Source organism: Miniopterus schreibersii, assembly GCF_964146895.1.
Source record: "Miniopterus schreibersii genome assembly, chromosome: 2".
Lineage (NCBI taxonomy): Eukaryota > Metazoa > Chordata > Mammalia > Chiroptera > Miniopteridae > Miniopterus > Miniopterus schreibersii.
The window spans coordinates 7494937-7512578 of record NC_138102.1 but is presented as its reverse complement, the minus strand read 5'-3'; the positions used below and the strand labels follow the sequence as shown (position 1 = coordinate 7512578).

The 17642-nt window shown below is 48.4% G+C and overlaps 1 protein-coding gene across 4 annotated transcripts in view; it reads left to right on the top strand.

Moving 5' to 3' along the window:
• IRF2 (interferon regulatory factor 2) overlaps positions 1-17642 on the top strand; it is a 69858-nt gene that overhangs the window by 12618 nt on the left and 39598 nt on the right. Inside the window, exon 1 of one of the 4 annotated variants that reach the window (XM_081131025.1) lies at positions 7013-7070. The exons of the other annotated variants lie outside the window; for them this stretch is intronic. The gene's annotated coding sequence lies outside the window, so the exon portion shown is untranslated. Of the gene's footprint in view, positions 1-7012; positions 7071-17642 lie in introns of those variants that run through there. 4 annotated transcript variants of the gene reach the window in all.

Genomic DNA, 17642 nt, shown 5'->3' with positions numbered 1-17642 from the left:
AATGTGTATGTCTTCCGTGGAGAAATGCCTTCCTAGTTCTTCGCCCGTTTTTGAATTGAATATTTGGGCTTTTTGTTGTTGTTGCAGGACTGAGTCGTTCTTTTTGTAGGTTCCGAAGTGACACCAGTAGGGTCTGAAAAACTGACACAGATTCTCCCTCATTACAGTATATGTAGCGTGGGGCACAAAAACATTTTTAAAATTTTGAGATATTGTTAAGCTGATACAAAGGAGTAAATTATACTGAACGATGTAAGTCAGGGTGGATTGGTAAATGGGGCGTGAGAGAAACGTACTTAACCTTTGCACAGAATATTAGAATTGGAAGTTTCCTTGGAGGTTATCGTCAACGCCTTCACTTCTTTCGTGGGAGAAATCAGGCAGCCTGCCCAGGGTTGTGCGTCCAGAGTAAGTGCTCAATGTCTGTTGAGACATTGTGCTCTGTAGTAAAGAATTTTTTTGTTGCTGTATTTTGACTCCTAGAATTTCTACCAGTTGCTTGAATGTGGTAGCGAATTAATTATAGCAGCTGCTCACATGGTACCTTCAGTACCTGGGGCTCATGAAAAAGACCCAGGGCTTGATCACTTTTGCAGCATTCGGATGAAGGGAGTAGAAACAGCCTCAGAATAACAGTTGGGGTCGTGAGAATGTACACGTAATACATTCAGCAATAGATCAATACTATTACTGGAGTGGACGAAAACATTTATTGCTGTGATAACAGATCTGTTAAGTGAAATGAGTAAAAACATTTGTGTATTTATTGTGAACTAGCAACAGAACGAGAAACCACGTCTTTGTCCTGATGAGAGCGATGGTGGATGGTAGGAATTTAGAGAAATATCACACCTTTACAGTAGCGAATTTATTAATTGGTTTACTTTCGTAGTCGGCTCAACTTTTTCATTCGCTCAGCCCTTTAGGAAAGTTGGTCTTCACTGACTAATACAGCCGGGCAAGATAGCATGTGGACTGTAACTGAGAGTGAGTTATCGTTAATTGGGAAGGAGATACATAATGTCTGTTTGATACAAGGCAGGAGGGTAGGAGGAATTGGAAACATTTGTATTCCCTGCAGGCTTGGGGCCCAGGCCTTAAAAAAAGTCCTTAAAATTGGCCTCAAGTACTAGGGAAACAAATATGACAAGGTTGGAATTAAGCTGAAGACTTCTTTCTGTGAACAAATGTTTTAAATCAGACTCGGCGGAGGATGAATCCCTTCCGACATTTTCGAACTGTGCGTGCGAAGCCCTGCGCTGTGGGCATGGAAAGGTTTTCCAGGAGCTTATCACTTAGGTAGAGAAGCAGGCAGGTAAGTAATCACCTGTAGAAGGAGAAAGTATGAAATCTGTGCCTAACAGAAGCACAGCGAGGATGAGGCCGCGGGTGGGAGGTGGAAGGAGGTAGGTCTCTGACCAGAGAAATTGGGTGGCTGCACCATGACATGCCACCAGTCACAGGATGAGGGAGTGTCCATCGGTGGCAGACGGGTGAGCCGGGCATCTTCCGCTGAAAGAACAGCGAGAGCAAAGACAGAGGGTTGGAAATTCCTTCCTCTCTTGGAGCATGGAGACTTCTCTGCTGTGGTGGGAGCAGATGGAAGTGTCATTCGGTTCCTGGCGGCCCCCAGACTTCCTTCAGGGCACGTGTCCCTGAGTTTACCAGCAAGGAAGGGCTTTGTTCTGAGGATAGAGCAAGCTTTTGGGGGAGATGATTGCTGCGGATTTGGAATATTTCTCCCCTAAGGGTTGCTCATGGCTGTTAGCAGGTGGGTGTGGCAGAGCTGTGTACCTGCCACGTTTAGGAGGAGGTGTAAGGGGTGCGCCTTCGTCTCTTATAGGCACTGGCTGTCCTTTGATAGTAACCAGGCCTGCCTGTCCTCAAGGTGCTTTCACACGCTTCTAAGAGGAAGTGAGGCACAGGTACAACAATATTTTTTGTACCCCCTTTGGTTCGTTTGGATTTGGTGTATAGAGGGAAGGGATTATGAATAGGTTTGCAATACTCAAGTGAGGTGGAGATCGGGACAGTTGTCATTAATTTGGAGGAGAAACCCAAGTCAGGGAACCAAGAGAATGGCAAGGTGTCCCAAAACCACACCTCAGTGCACACACATTTGTAGGACAGGGCATCCTGGTGGCTTGGATCTTGCTGGCATTGGGGCAGTGGGAGTGGCCTGGGGCTTGGGAGGCTCCTCCCTGCCCAGGCAGGAGGGGCACTTGGTGAGGTTCTGTGAGTGACACCATAGAAGGGCTGGTCCCTTGGGGTTGAGCCTAAACTACAGGGACTCAGAGTCAGGAAGCCCAGAGGGAGCCGGTGGCATCCCCACCGCGCCACCTGGGGTGAAAATGGTGCCACCACCAGGCGCGGAGGCTGTAGCGGCTTGGCCTCTGCTGTACTCCTGGCATTTATTGGATATTTGCGGGACTCCTCACTGCACTGTAGGGAGACGGTTTGAAGGAGGCCCTGGATAGTTCTTTGCTATATTTCACTCTTTCACGTTCTACATCTGTTATCGATGACTGCCTCTTTGACCCCATTATAAATTTTGGAGTACCCATTCCTTATAGGAGGGCTCAGCAATACCCAGTACTCAATAAAAGTTGGTTGACTTAATTATAACAATTGCCCTAGGCCTCCATTTGTTATTTCCTGTCCAGATGTAGGCCCATCTGTAGCATCTTAGAGCTGATGGGAGCCCTGTGCTGTGTTTTCCAGTAAGGAACAGGGCCAGAGGGCAGGTGGAAGCTCATGGGCCACATTTGATGTGCCCTGGGCTGTTACAAACAACAAGAGCCTGCTAAGGTGCAAGGACAGATGGCTCTCTGTAGTTAGCCAGTCTTGGTCAAGCTTTTTCTCCGCCACGTGCACCCATTTTTCCAGGGGCACAGCTTGTGGTGTTACATCCGCACTCCCTCCCGCCCCATCCGCACTCCCTCCCGCGTCCTTGCTAATACTCCTAGAATGTCTTTCCTGCTTACCCACCTGAGGATCTCTTACCTTTCCAGGCCCAATTCAGATGCCCCCTCTTCTTCGAAGTCTTCCAGAGTTTTCTCTCTCTCCCTTCTGGGCTTTTATACAATATAGTAAAACTCCCCCAAAATACCTTCCAAAAAATTCAGCTGCATAAAATGCAGGGTCATGTACATTGTGAGGCCGATGAAATGGGGGGGGTGCGTCTGATGCAGAGAATGAACCAAGAACCCGTTGTGTGGGGTGCCCGTGTTCCGTTTCCGCGGGGCACGTTATACCATAAAGCGCATTGGCCAAAGTTTTACCATCCTCGGCTTGCTTCTCCCGTGTCAGCTTCAGGTCGCGACGCCGCGTTTTAGAGCAGCTGTTCGTTGCGGTGCAGACCTTTGAGGACAGAGGTCACGTCCCCATCTTTGTATCATCCTCCCCCCCCCCCCCACCGCCCCGAGTTCTCTTTAGTGCTTAGCGCGGCGCTTGGCGCAGTAAGATTTTCTGCGTAAGATATTGAGTAAGTATAATTCAGAAGTTTGTTATCACGCTTAGCTCGATTCGCCTGGACAACGGCTTGACCGTAGTAAAACGATTCTTTCGTTTGCACGTTTTTGCAGTCATTTCCCCGCTTCATTATCACTGTTCACAGTAAGTTTTGTCCATCACAACGTGTAGCTCATGCCCCCTGCCTCTCCTCCCCACACCCGCCCCCAGTGGGTTCTGCGGGAGACGCTCACCCACTTCCTTATTTCTACCTATTATGGGCGAGGGGCTGCGCTTGATATGCTGGGAAGTTTAAAGGTAAGTGAGATGGGCTCCTGCGCACAGGGACTTTGCACGGGGGTGTGTCTGTTTTCAAGAACATGAGGCTCTGAGCTTCGGTGGTTTCAGAAGGTGGAGGGGATAGTGGGATTCGATGTTGGACCGTCGGACGGGGCTGAATGAGGGTGGCGGGAGCCCAGGTTGTGTTCGGCAGGTGCTGTGGAGCCACCGGAGGGTTTTGAAAGGGCCAGGAGATGTTTGGGAAGATGAATCTGGCCAGGACTGTGCAGAGGAGCGACTACGCCGCTAATATCCCAGCAGGTGGGCCCGGGAACCTGTTTGGTCCGCTCTGTTATTAGGCGGAGGGCTGGCTCTCCTATTTGAACTTTCTTTGGGGGAGTCTTAGGGGAGACCAGAGCCGCCATCCCACATGTTCCTCTTCATATAAACGCTCCTTTAGGTCTTTCTCCCAGTAGCTCCGCCAGGTGGCCATGGAGATGTCTGTAGATGAGGAAACTAAGATTTGGAGAAGGTACAGGTTGTGAGCCGGGAGGTCCGAATCCAGGTGTGCTGGCCCCCAAGCCCGAGCGCTCTCCAGCACCTTCCGTTTCGCAGGGACGGGGGAGGGAGCCAGTGTGGCCCTGGATCGGGTGGGGGGGAGGGGGCAGGGTGGGGGGATAGCGAGCGTAAGGTGGACGCCAAATCCAGTTTCCAGGCACTGTTGGAACTTGTTTAGCAGCGGGAGGCACCTTCTAAAAATATTTGGGGGCAGCCCTGCAGTGTGCAGAGGAGAGGCGGGTTTTTATTCCGATGCTCAGTGGGCAGCAGTCTGGGCTCCTTTCTGTGGACTCCCTTGCAGAAGTTTATAGTTTGTGTGTTGGATTTCGGCCTGATTTGCATATAAGATAGAGTTGAGTTGGGTTGGCCGAGTAATGATAATAATAATAACAACAGTAATATTTGGTACCTTTTTTTTTTTTTGAGAAGTTACTGGCAGAGGGAACAACTTAGTGGAAATCCCCCCAAGAGCAAGTGGCAGCAACAGCAGGAAGGAGGCTTTGGGCACTGCCGGTGGCCGGAGGGAGGGGTCACTTCCTCTCGTCGGGGGGAGAGCTAGGCCGTCCCCTTCAAGGTCAGCCTTTCCCAGAGCACATTCTCTTCAGGCAGCTGTCTTTGGGGAAGGCACAGTGCGCCGGTAATGGATTTGAAAACAGATGGCAGCAAACAGGTTTGTCATTTTATGCAAATGGATTTTCTTGGAAGGTTCCAGTATGCCGGCCCTTCGAAGAATCCCTGTTGTTTGACTTTTCAGACTGGAGCACTGGAAGCATTGCCACCTCTCTCCCCGTCCCCTTGTCTTCTCGCTCTTCCCGGTGGGACACAGCACACCCATCGCAGGTGGGAGCGCGGAGAGGAAGGGGAAGGGAGGCAGAGACTGGGTGACAAGCAGTTCGGGCCTTCGGTTCCCGCCCATTTCCTCACCACGCTCCCCCCCCACCTGACATACGTGTGCCACTTGTCCACGTTGTCGCCCATCCTTTCCTCCCGTGCACCGTCCTAAGTCACCTTTTCCACGCTTTCCCAGTGTCCCGAGGACTAAGACGTCTTTCCCGGGCTTTCAGACTGCTGACTTGGCTGGGTGGTCCAGGGTGCCGACCTCTTCCTGGAAGGAGGGACGGTCTTAAATGGACTCTCCACCTAAGTCCCTAGAGGAGGAGCTTTGCCTTCCAGAGTTTGCTTTACCCCTGAGCGGCCAAGGACGTGCTGAGTCAGGGAACAGTCGGGCGCCCCTCTCCCCATTTTCCATATGGGAAGGGGGTTTGAACATGCAGTAGGAGCCCGAGTCCATATGCTTTGAAATCTGTGCGTGGCTCTTGCTTTGCTGAATTGCAGAATCCGATGCCATCGAGGTCCTGGGCTCCCAGCATGACTTCAAATTCATGAAAATATTTTTAAAAGTCAGTCTACCCTTTAGGTCCTTATTACCTACTCCGAAGTCTTTAGAATATACTCTTTAAACAGGCGATGGAGTTAAAAAATGCTGTTAGATTCTCATAACTGAGGTGCATCCGGAGAGTAATTTCTCTGTGCAACTTCATAAGGCTTTCTCATCTTATTTTTTTTTTTTTATAAGGCAGAATCTTAATTTGTATCTGCGACAGATTTAGTGATCATTGAATAATTTTTTTTGTTTTTAAGAAAACATGCATCGCACATGATTAAACTGCTTGGGAAACATTCCCGGAAGGGATATGGCTGGGTCAAGGGATGCCATTGAAAATCTCTAATTCTTGTCGCCAGGCTGCTGTCTGGAACTGCTGTGCCTGTGTATACCCCAACCCACGGTGCCCGTGAGATAGAAAGCGCTGTGCTCACGGGTTTACCTGTTTCCTCACCAGTCCTCGCAGAGCCGCACGGGAACAGGTGGTCGGCAGCCTGCCCGAGGTCACACCACAGCCGCCCTTTCCCCTTTCTGCTCCGCTACTTCCAGGACTGCAGGTCGGAGATTACCACGGGCCTGCCGCGATGAGACCCTGCCTTCCCCGGGTGCGGGTTCCATCTCCTTTTCAATTCCCATTCTTGATTCATCAGATGGGTCGGCCTGGTTTTCTTGAGGCAAAACCTTTGCTCTCTGCCTTCTTCACGAAACTGGGAAAATTTCTCTTAAGAAGCAGCAGCCGCTGGAGATCAGCCCCTCTCCCCAGTTCTCCCTTGGTCTCCTTCTGCTGGCTGCAGGCTAAGAAAGGCAGGAGACAGGTTCAACCTTTTATCTTTATGCCTGTGACCCTGCCTCATTCACCGAGGTGTTGGTGGGACCCTGCCTGGTCAAGGATGCCTGTTGGGGGTCTCACTGGTCACCTACATCTCCGGCCGGAGGTGGTGGTGGTGGTGGTGGGGTCAAATAGAAGTGTGGAAGTTTTACAAAGTTTAGCTTAGGGACTTCAGGTTTTAAATCCAGGCTTATCTTTGCTGCTGGTGAGATAAATCACTAAAAAAATGTGTTTTCCTCAGTGCAACCTTGGCGACACACAGGGTCAGGGGACTTCCTCTTTTAGGAAAAGCCCCAGACAGCTCTGATCTCCTACTTCCATCCTTCATTGTGGCCGCTGTGGATTTGTGTTGCTAACCGCCCCTCCCCCAGAACAAAGACCCAGCCAAACAGAAGGTGTTGGGAAAGGCCACATCTCGATCCGCGGGCCTGGGGGACTTTGACACTCACGATCCCGAAATGTTCCGAACATGAGGAAGCGACAGTCCGAGCCCGCGCGCTGTCCGGGTAAAGCTGGGGAAACACACGGGTTTTCTGGCGTTCATGTTGGAGGACCCAGAGGGCACAGGCGGTGAGTACGGTCCCCTCGAGGTGCAGGCCCACATCCTTGGACACTTGTTCTCGTGATAGCGGAGCTCCCGGCAGAGAATCAGCGTTGGCACGGACCCGGCCACCGCTTCCTGGTCTCCAAACAGGACAGATCGTACCTACCCGGCAGGGTTATTGGGAGGGTTGAGTGAGATCCTGTATATGAAGCCGAGAGCTTAATACCAGGGCATCGCAGCTGCTCTGTAAACGGTCACTGCCGTCGCCCCCCCCTCCATCTCCTGAGGAGTCAGGAGGCCGTTTGCTTTGGAGGCAAGTTTTGACTTCTTTATGCATCTTTTTATAAACAGTTCAGTTCAGTGCCTGTGGAATGTAAATGCTGGTTTAAATGCCTTGGCCCCTGTGGTAGGAAGGCAGAGTCTTCGGGCTCCTTCACCTCGACCCTCGTTAGCCTTGGCATGTTTTCTGTCTTCACGCTGCCAGGTATTCGACCAAGGGCTTCTGAACCGGGTTTCTACCCAAGGGCCCCAGAACCTAGGCAGTTCAGTGTACACTCTGCCTCTCCCGTCACAGCGACACATTGCCCTTCCATGCAAAGCTATTTTAAGTGATAAGAAAACGGAGGAGGCAAACTTTCCAGACCATTCCTTGAGTACATCTGCATTTGGGTCACCCAAAGTCGCCTTTGTATTTCATGTCATGGTTTCCACAGGCAGTTGGGCTTACCTTAACCGGGAGAGTGGCTCACGTACCCACCTCAGCGGATGGCATAGCTCTCACTCATGCTGTGTAAACAGCAATAAACTGTCTCAATTTAACTGACATCCATAAAAGTAATAAATTGTAATAAATTGTAGTAAATTTAATTTTTTAAATCCTCACTTGAGGATATGTTTATTGATTTGAGAGAGAGAGAAACATCGATGGGTTGACTCCTGTATGTGTCCGGACTCAAACCCGAAACCTAGGTATGTACCCTGACCGGGAATTGAACTCGTAACCTTTTTAGTATACAGGACGGTGCTCCAGCCAACTGAGCCACCTGTCTGGGGTTACCTTTAATTTTTGAAATAAGTATTTCCCCACTTTCTAATATGCAAATGCAGTTTGCATTAAACCTTTCCATCTCAGGACTAAGAACATGCGTTATTCACGAATTTAAGCATAGTGCGTGCCAGATTCATTTATAACGTGAGTACAGTTTAAGGAGGAAGATGATGATTTTCTCATATAAGATGGGAGCAGTAATATTTTCTAAGGCTAGAAATAACCTGACATCAATTACAGATCCAAAGTCCCTCATTTGCAACCCAAGTAGCTCTGAAAACTGAAAGTTTCTGCCGTGACTCACTGGGCAGTGTAGCCGGCCCTGAATTGTCGTAAAGCTATTCATAGAGTTTGCTCATTCTAATCAGTGTGAATGGTCACGTTTTACTGCAGAAATGTTACTGTATTGGGTTAAGTGGTTCTGACTGCTGGGGGTGTCATGTTCTAGATGGTAGATGCACCATATTTTCTCTCTGTGGTCCACAAAGTTCTGAATTCTGAAACACATCTGGTCCAAGCCTTTTCAATAAAAGATACCGAACCTGTTCCCAGAGCAACTGTCTGCTGTAACCAGAGGACCCTCACTTTCTGGTTTTCCCAGGGACAGTCCCTTTTTACATCCACTTAGAGGCAAGATATAATTATTAATAAGGCCCTGTCCACACTCGAAGGTGGTCCGTTTAGATGTGGTCACCATACGGAGCACCATGTTGGTAAGCGAGCATAAGTACTTTTCTAGGGAATTCTCACATATAAAGCTTTGAGGTACACAAGATCCAGACGATGTCTTGAAAACCTCAAATAATATAAAGCATTGTTTATGAGAAACAATTAAAAAAAACCCCTTTATTGATTTTCAGAGAGAGGAAGGGAGAGAGAGAGAGAATAAAAACATCGATGATGAGTCATCGATCGGCTGCCTCCTGCATGCCCCCCACTGGGGACTGAACCCGAAACCCAGGCATGTGCCCCGACTGGGAATTGAACCGAGATCGCCTGGATGCTCAACCTCTGAGCCACTCTGGCTGGGCGAGAAACATTTTTTTAAATGTATACCCCACTGCTTTCTTAGGCAGAATTCTCTGTGGTATATGTACACATCTTTTCTGTTTTATGGCAGATCATCGTTTTCCTCACTGTGACTGCTTTTACTAGGCCTTGGGGCCCCCTCTGTGCGCCCCCTTTGATTATCAGGTGCCAGCATGCATAGTAAGTTCACAGTTTCTTACGTAAGCATCGGCCTTTGCCACACTCCAGGCCCCGGGAGCAGAGGGTGAGCAGACAGGATTGGTCTTGGGCCTCAGGGAGGTCTAGCTGAGGCCTGGCCTGGCCTGGGGAGATGAAGGAGCCTGCTGAGGGGGTGACTCTGAAGCTAAGACCTGAGGAAGAACGTAATTGGCCAGTAAAAGGGGACATTCTTGAGGCTATGGGGATAATAGATGCACAGGCCCTGGGGCAGACCCAAGGCGGGAGGCTCGCCAGTAAGGCTGGGGGAGGGAGACAGCAGTGGGCTTTAAACAGGTCATATTTGTGCCTTTTACACAGTGCTGTGGTCGCAGGGCAGATGACAGATGGGGCTTGGGGTGGGCAGGGCCCTCAGAATGGCTGTGTCGAGGAAGGGATTGCTCGGGACCCGCTGGTTTCACTTTCTATTCTTACAGTGTCTGGGACAGCTGTAAATATGTGCTCGGGTGGCTCCCAGGCCAGAGTGGCACTGAAACCTTCAGCCAGGTTAGAGCAAGGAGAACTGACGGTTATTCAGGCGCCGGATCCTGCCAGGGGAGGAAAAGCTGTACATGAGAAACAAAAAGCGAAGCCTTTACTCACAGTGGGCCCTTTCTGAGCCAAGCCCTTGAAAGGCTGAGGCAGTGGGAATGTTGTCATGAAAGAAAATGAAACTATGCTGGGAATGCCAGCTTCGGGAGCTCTGGGGACAACTTGGAGCTGGCCCGAAGCGCCCTGCCCAGGACACAGTGGTGGGTGCCTCCGCAGGCTCAGGATCCAATCAGTGCGGTCAGTGGCAGCCCTCCTAACTTTTTTTTTTTTTTATTGTGGTAAAACACACGTGACCTAAAATTTACCATCTTAATCTTTTGTGCTTCCCTTTTTAAATTAAATTTACTGGGGCGACACTGATTGATAAGATTATCCAGGTTTCAAGTGTGCAGTTCTGTGACACGTCACCTCTATATTGCACTGTGTGCCCACCACCCAAAGGCAGATCTTCCGCCACCATATCTGTGACCCCCTGTCCCCTTTCCTGCCCCCCCCCCTCCCCGTGGCAGCCACCACATTGTTGTCTGTGTCTGTGGGTTTTGTTTATTTGTCTTGTTTGTGACAGCATGGACGCGTCTTGGGAACATCTCGCTGACTTCTTTCCTTTGCTCTAACGTAACCTGTGAGGGGAGGCAGTTCGCTTGGAAACCAGCCTTGGGTTTCAATATTTAAATAACTTCAATGAAACATGAGTACAGAAGCCTGACTGGAGGTGATCTCTGGTGCTTAAATCTGAGAGCCTTCCCCCAAGCACGCGGGCGAGCCTTCTGGGCACCTCACTTTCAGTTTCCTTCACCACCTGCGACGGGAACGAGGTGTGGGCCCCAAGGACCGTCGCTCCCGTCTCCCCCGGGCTCCTGGTTCGGCGACCTGGTGCCCGGCCGCACTGCCCCTCATGGGTGACCGGACGGAGTGATCGATGCCTGTCTTTAGTACAGTCGTGGTGCCTGGGTTAAGAAAAAACCGCCCGCGGTGTAATTTGAGTGCCACGGGAGGGAATTTTCTCAAGTTTGTTGTATTTACAGAAATGCTGTGATTTCCCCTCTGGACTCTGTGCACTTTGCTAATGTCTTTCTCTCCGAGTCTCTTTCTTTGCAGCTACTTTCAGACTTACACGAAAGCTGCAAAAATAGGACAAATAATCGTTTTTCTGAACCTCCAGGGAGTAACTTGCCGAAATGACGTCCCCATCGCTCCTGAATACTTGAGTGTGTCTTTCCTGCACACAGGGACCCTCTCCAGCGTGACCACAGTGCGGCCGTCACAATCAGGCAGTTGACATTCGTGCCGCTCAGGGTTGCCGGTTGTCTCAGTGATGTCCCTCGTAGCCAAAGAATCCGCTAGGGGCCCAGGCGCCATGCCTCGTCCGCCTCTCCTTACCTCCCACGGCTTGGACGCTTTCAACAGTGACAAGCCAGTCACCTAGTGCGCCCACCGGTTTGGGTTTGTTGGTGGCTTTCTCGTGCTTGGAGTCAGGCTATTTAATGTCTGTGAGGGTATCACAGAGTGATGCCCTGTTCTTTCCCTGTCCTCTCGGGCGGAGGACTTTGGCTGGTTCCTCTATTGGTGACGTTCTTTCCGTCATTGACTAAGGAGGTGTCTTCAGGCTTCTCCGTTATAAAGTTACTCTCCTTCCCTTTGTAATAAACAGTATCTTGTGGGAGGCGCTTGCAGACGATGTAGGTGGCCCATCTCCTGTCCACCCTTCACCCGCTGGCTTTGGCATCCACGATGTCTCCTGGCTGAGTAATTTACTCTCCGACGGCTGCCGAAGGGCCGTCTTCTAGCTCAGTCGCTTCCCACATTTATCAGTTGGCATCCTGCTATGGAAAAGCTTTCTCTTCTCCCTGCTCACTTTTTCATATGTCTCTATTTTATTCAGTGGGCTAGAGCACATTTTTATCATTATTTGGAAGCTCAGATGGTCTCAGACCTGGCCAGTGGGAGCCCTTTACTGTGGCTGCCATGTCCCCTGTGTTCCTTGAGCAATTCCTATCTTTCTTGCCCCCCCCAAATGGTTCAGGCTCACCTTTTGCTTCCCCTGCCCTAGCCCTGGAACCGGCCGTTTTCCCAAGAAGCTCTGGTGCCTTGTAGTGGAGAACAGTGTTTAGAAACTAATGTGCTCATAACCATTGGTGAATTGCCGCCCCAGCCCCTCTGAGTGGACAGGGTCAGGGAGTACATGTACTGTTTATACATATACATACACAAACACGTACATTTTTGCATCTATATTTATTTCTGTGCTTATCCAGATGTGGGAAAAACCATGAATTTAATCTTATTCTGATCCAACACCGGTGGGGTTCAGGCCCCCCCTGCAGAGGGTTCTTAAGTTCTAGCTGGTCAGGTTCCCCACAAAGTGTCACTGGACTTGCTAAGTTTACACAGTAAAATCTACTGCAAACCGAACCCCCTTCCCCACGGGGCCCCAGACCTTGACAGCCTGCCCGCTGTTTCAGGGGTTCAGTGGCCACATGCGGCTAGCGTCTACCTGGTTGGACTGGAGGGATGCAGAACATGCCCAGTATTGCCGGATAGGGCTGGTCTGTGTTTATAGGGTGCCTGCTGCGGGCAAAGTACAAGGCTACGTAGTTAACACATGTAGCAATATTAACTTAGGTTTCCAGTAGGTTTCCAGCCAGGAGCTACTGTCTCAGTGGAGTGAGGCACGTGGAAAAGAAAGGGAGAGAGCCTAAGATACATGCTAGAGGCATATACGAATTGGAGAGAAGTCTTGCGTTGGCCACAATGGCGGTGGAGAAGGCATTTGAACAATACGTGAAGGGTCGCTTGGCTATTTCTAGGCTAAGCCTTTTCCCTGAGCCTCGCGTATCTAATTGTCCACCCCACACCTCTTCGGATATCCCAGAGATATTTCTTTTGAGTAGACCTGAAACGAAACTCAGTATTATCCTCTTAAACCTTCCATGTGCCCTGCTGCGGAGAGATTGCTACCCACCTGGTCAGGGGAAGGGAAAAAGGCCACAGGAGTCCTGATACGCCTGAAGAGGGGAGGGCAGGGCGTCAGAAATTCACAGAGGGCCTGGTGGCCTCTGTTTTTCTCTCTGAAGTTGGAGGTGAGACCGTTTGCGGGACCGATGAGTGTGGGAGTGAATGAGGGAGTGTGAGGATGGGAGGACCTGAACCCGCTCCTGTGGGGCCCAGGAATAGGAACTGAGGAGGGAGAAGCAGGAAAGGTCTGTGGAGCCCGGCAGCTCAGGGGGGTGAGACACCGCGAAGCTCTCATGGTTTTGGTGCCCTGATGTCCTCATAGATGTCACAGGCTCCATGTATCTTCAAGGCCTGCTCCCTGGAGGGAGAGGTGTTTCTGGAATGCCCGCTGGGTCTCCGCAGCACTGAGAACCAGGGATATTTTGGTGTCTTTCGAGCACACACGTGGGGGCCATGTGTCAGTTCCCCTGTGGCTCTGGGTTGCTATGCAGCAGCCACTTTCAGAGGCTGCCTCACTGCTGCAGGTACCAGTGACATTTGTGGTCAGAGTCGGTGATTTTGGTAGAGTAGCTATGGTGATATCTTCGAAAAGGATATAGAAAACACGCCTAGTAAGAAAATTGTGGGTAGAATGACAAATATGCAAAACTATCTTTTGGGTGATTCTCGGTATGGGAAACTTGTTCTGTGGTATTTAAGGTCATTTTAGAATTTTAATTTCATGTGCATTTATATCCATTCCTAATGAAATCTATTCACCATTGGCCTCCCCGTTTCCCATGACTCAATAGGAGATGTTTATTGAATGTGGAATCTGGAAGGCCCTTGGGCCAACAGGCACTGAATAGCAGTGATATCCCAGGAACATCAAAATTAGCCTGGATGAAAAAGCAGCCCAGGTCTCAAAGCCCTGGAGATGCTTGTGCAGTAGGTGTGGGATGGGGCCAGGAATTTCTGTTTTAATTCCCCAGGTAATAACATTGCACAGACTATTTTGTGATGCCGATCTAGGCGAATAGTGAAGTATAACTGTGATTATGATATATTTAGGGTAACCATTTGCAGCAGTCCTACCACATCATTCAAGGCCGAGTTTCTAAAAAAACCCCACATAGTAGGAGAATTCCTGCTCAAATTGCTAAAACCTTGAGAAAAACTGGGTTAGAGACTTAAGACTCTTGAATGAATCTATGACATGCATCTTTTTAAAAGCTCAGTAAAATAGAATACATGCATGAAATAAGAATCACGTCAGTGATACAATGGACATCACACATTTGCTTTCCATTGCTTACTAACTCTGAAGTGTAATTAAACTTTTGTAATCGGTTTTGCATTTGTGCGGATAGTATGTTCACCAAGAGGCGCAGTTTATTCTGCGTCCAGCACTCCGTCCAAATGGTAAATGTCTTTCTCTTTTCGTGACTTACGCTGCGTGTTGACTTCATTCTCGAGGGCCCCACGAGAGTGCGTAGTGATTGGAGTACTGTAGGCAGAGAAGTTTTAAGTAGACCAGAGCCCTCCCCTAATACACAAAGTCCTATTATCTTAGCTCCGAACATGCTATTAAACTGCTCCTACATGTCACGTCTGTCTGCCAGGAGTCAGTACAGCTCTGAGGGTTTGCCTCTCTTCTGCTTTCCGCTTTCCACCCGCCACCCACATGCTCACACACATCTGTTTACACATCTGGGAAGCAGCTCAGCCCAGCCCAGAGCAGTGCTTTTTATACTTCTTTTGACCACAGTGCCGGTATAATATAAAATTGAAACAAATGTTTAATAAAACAATGCTCACTCTTACTTGGGGGGCTCTCGTAGTTTCCATTCTGTATTCTCGTACACTAGCATTAGACTGTTGACCTTAATCCAATAAATTGATTTCATGACCCCCCGGTGGGTTGTAACTTGAGGTTTGAAAAACACTGGTCTGGAGGTTTTTGGCGTGTTCTCCGGAGGCAGGCGGGTCTGGATTTGAATCCTGGCTTTACCTCTTAATTATAGCTCAGCAGCTTGGTAGGTAGCTTCGTGTCCTCTGTAAGAGGGAGATAAGATACTGTACCTCAGAGCGCTGGTTTGAACATTAAATGAAATGCAGGGAAAACACTTGGCCTAATGTCTGATTCCTAGGAATCACCTGAACAAATGTGATGGGGGTGATGGTGATGATGATGGTTTTTCAATTTTCATCTCCGGTTTCCTCTCTGTCCACATACTTCTGTGCTGAAATTCTTGCTTTTGCTAAAAGGATATGCAAAAGTCAGTGTGAGGAGTGTAGAATGTCACTTAAGAGGAACTTGTGTTTTGGGAAGAATTATATATATATCCTGGAGAAATTACTACGTAAAATTGCTGCTATAATCCTACAAGTGTACTTGCCACTTGTGTTTTGTTTTCGGTTTGGTTTGGTTTTTCTGTGCATTCCCGTAGCCACGACCCTGGACCCGAGCAGTAGCTTCCAGCTGTCTCCCTGCCTCTGTTTGCCCCTGTATACGGTGCCGCTTGGTTTATGATAGTGACACATGGCTGTTCAGAAGGTTTTAGTAGCCTCTGCAAACAAACTCAGTCTCCAGCTGAGCATTTGAGATCTTCTGTAAAGACCTGGGTTCAAACCTTGCTTCCTCATCTGGGGGCTTGGACACATTGCCCTTTTTTCATTTTTTTTTTTTTTTTAATCTTTTCAAGCTGTACTTTCCCTCATCTCTAAAGTGGGGATGGTACTATCTAACTGATTCAGGCTGTTGGAGGGTGAGAGGCGATTTGTGTAAAATATCCAGTGTGTGCCTCTCACGCCCCCAGCTCACTTAGGAAACTCCACCCGCGTTGGTCCAAGTCACTTGATCTGCTCACGTCAGCGAGCACATCTCCCTCCGTCCCACTTTGGCCACGTACCAACCTTTACCTGCCTGGCTTGCTTGCTGCCTCCTCTCTGCCTAAGCAATTCCTCCCCATCCCATAAGCTCTTACCACAAGCTCTCCCTTACAAACCCATCTAAGGATGATTTATGCATTCTTTATGAACTAGTTCACTTAGTCGGCAATTAATCATACACTGCCTTCTGATTTCTAGTGCAGTCTTTTATTATTATAATTACAGTATTATTAGTTACCTTTATATGATTTATGTCTCATATCCCCAGTTAACTTATGAATTCCTTGAGGGTAGTGATCATGTCATACACATCTTTGAGTCCTCCGTTGCACTTAGCAGAGTTTTTGTTTTTCTTTGTAATAACACGTATTTAGTAAATATTTGTTAGTACACTGGATGACTGGCTACTGCTGACAGTGGTTAGAGTTGTGAGAGAAGTTGTCATGGTTGAAAATAGATCTGAGCCAGCTTTTGTTGGGAGGGTAACATTTCTGTAGGTTGGTAAGAGGTGTGGGCACATGGCTATGTTAGGGAGGCCTATTATGTGACAAGAACCCTCACGGTTTATTTAAAACAAATGATGCAATTTTAAGAGATGGGGCCCGGCACTGCTGTGGTCAGCTTCTGTGACACAGACTCAAGCTTTAGCCCTGTTCTTAGCATCCTAGTGCCCATACTTTTGCCTTTACTCTTGCCCAGTTTTGACCTATCTCCTGTGACCCTGGGAGCGTGATCTGTCTCCTGTAACTGATGAGCTGTGGGGCTGCTGGTGGAAAATTCTCTAAGTTTTTCTCTGCTGCCTTTATTTTGTCTTCATTCTTGAAGGAAATATTTGCTGTATATAAAATTTTTGAATAGTAGTTGTTTTTTTTCAATACTTCAGAATCATCTTTCCATTGTCTCCTGTCTTCCATTGTTTCTGTTGAGTAGTCACTGTAAGGCCCCTGGGTTTTACCAGAAGCATCCCTCTCTCAGCCAAGGATTTTATTATCTTTAATCCAGCAGGGACATGCAGAAGTCTCTTGAACAGAACATTGACATGATTTAAGTGACATTTTAGGAAGATTAATATGTCAGTGGTATGCAAAACAGAGAGGAGTTCGACAAGCTCCATAAGGAGAACAGTTACAAGCCCATCTTAACTGCTTCCTAAGGCAAGAAGAAAGCAGAGGTTAGGATTTCTGAGCTGGGCGTTTCAGACGGACCTGAATGAGAGTCAGGGCTCCCCTACTTATGAGCTGGTTGCCTTTGAGCATTTTCCTAACTATCCCTCATCTGTAATATGAGGTAGTCAAGTTCCTACCTTCTAGGGTTGTAAGAGTTAAATGAGAAACTCATAGAAAACCCTGGTTTTAATGCCTGGCATATAGTTAAAGCTGAATAAATAGGAGCCATTGCTATTACTATACCAAGATCCAAACCTCAGATTTTTAGGTTAAAATTCAAGATCACTATTAATGCCACTGATTGGGATCATAGCATTGTCAACTTTATGGGGGACATGATTCTTGCCCGGTGAATCACAATGACCAGTAGTAGTCAAAATACCTGCCACATACTAAATTGATTTATAGCACTATGCCATGGTTTTGAAGATGATCCCAACCCCTGTAGTGGTAGTTGATTTTAGAAAGTGCCTTTTGTCAGGCTCGAGGGTAGATACTTCATATTTTAGATTTGTAGAATCATGAAATTTTAGCATTTCACTTTTAAAAACCACACAGTGCACAAGGTTAGAAGCTCACAAAAAAGATAAATCAGATAATGAGCCTTCATGTTACAAAAGGTTTCCTAGAATCTTAGATAACCCCGGAAGTTATCTCTTTGAAACCTCATTTTTCTAGACGATGAATGTGTGGGCTAGAACGAGGGAGCGACTAGCCCAGGGACACCCCGTAGTAACGGCAAAGTCAGGACCAGCACACAGGTGTCCTGGTTTCTGGCGTAT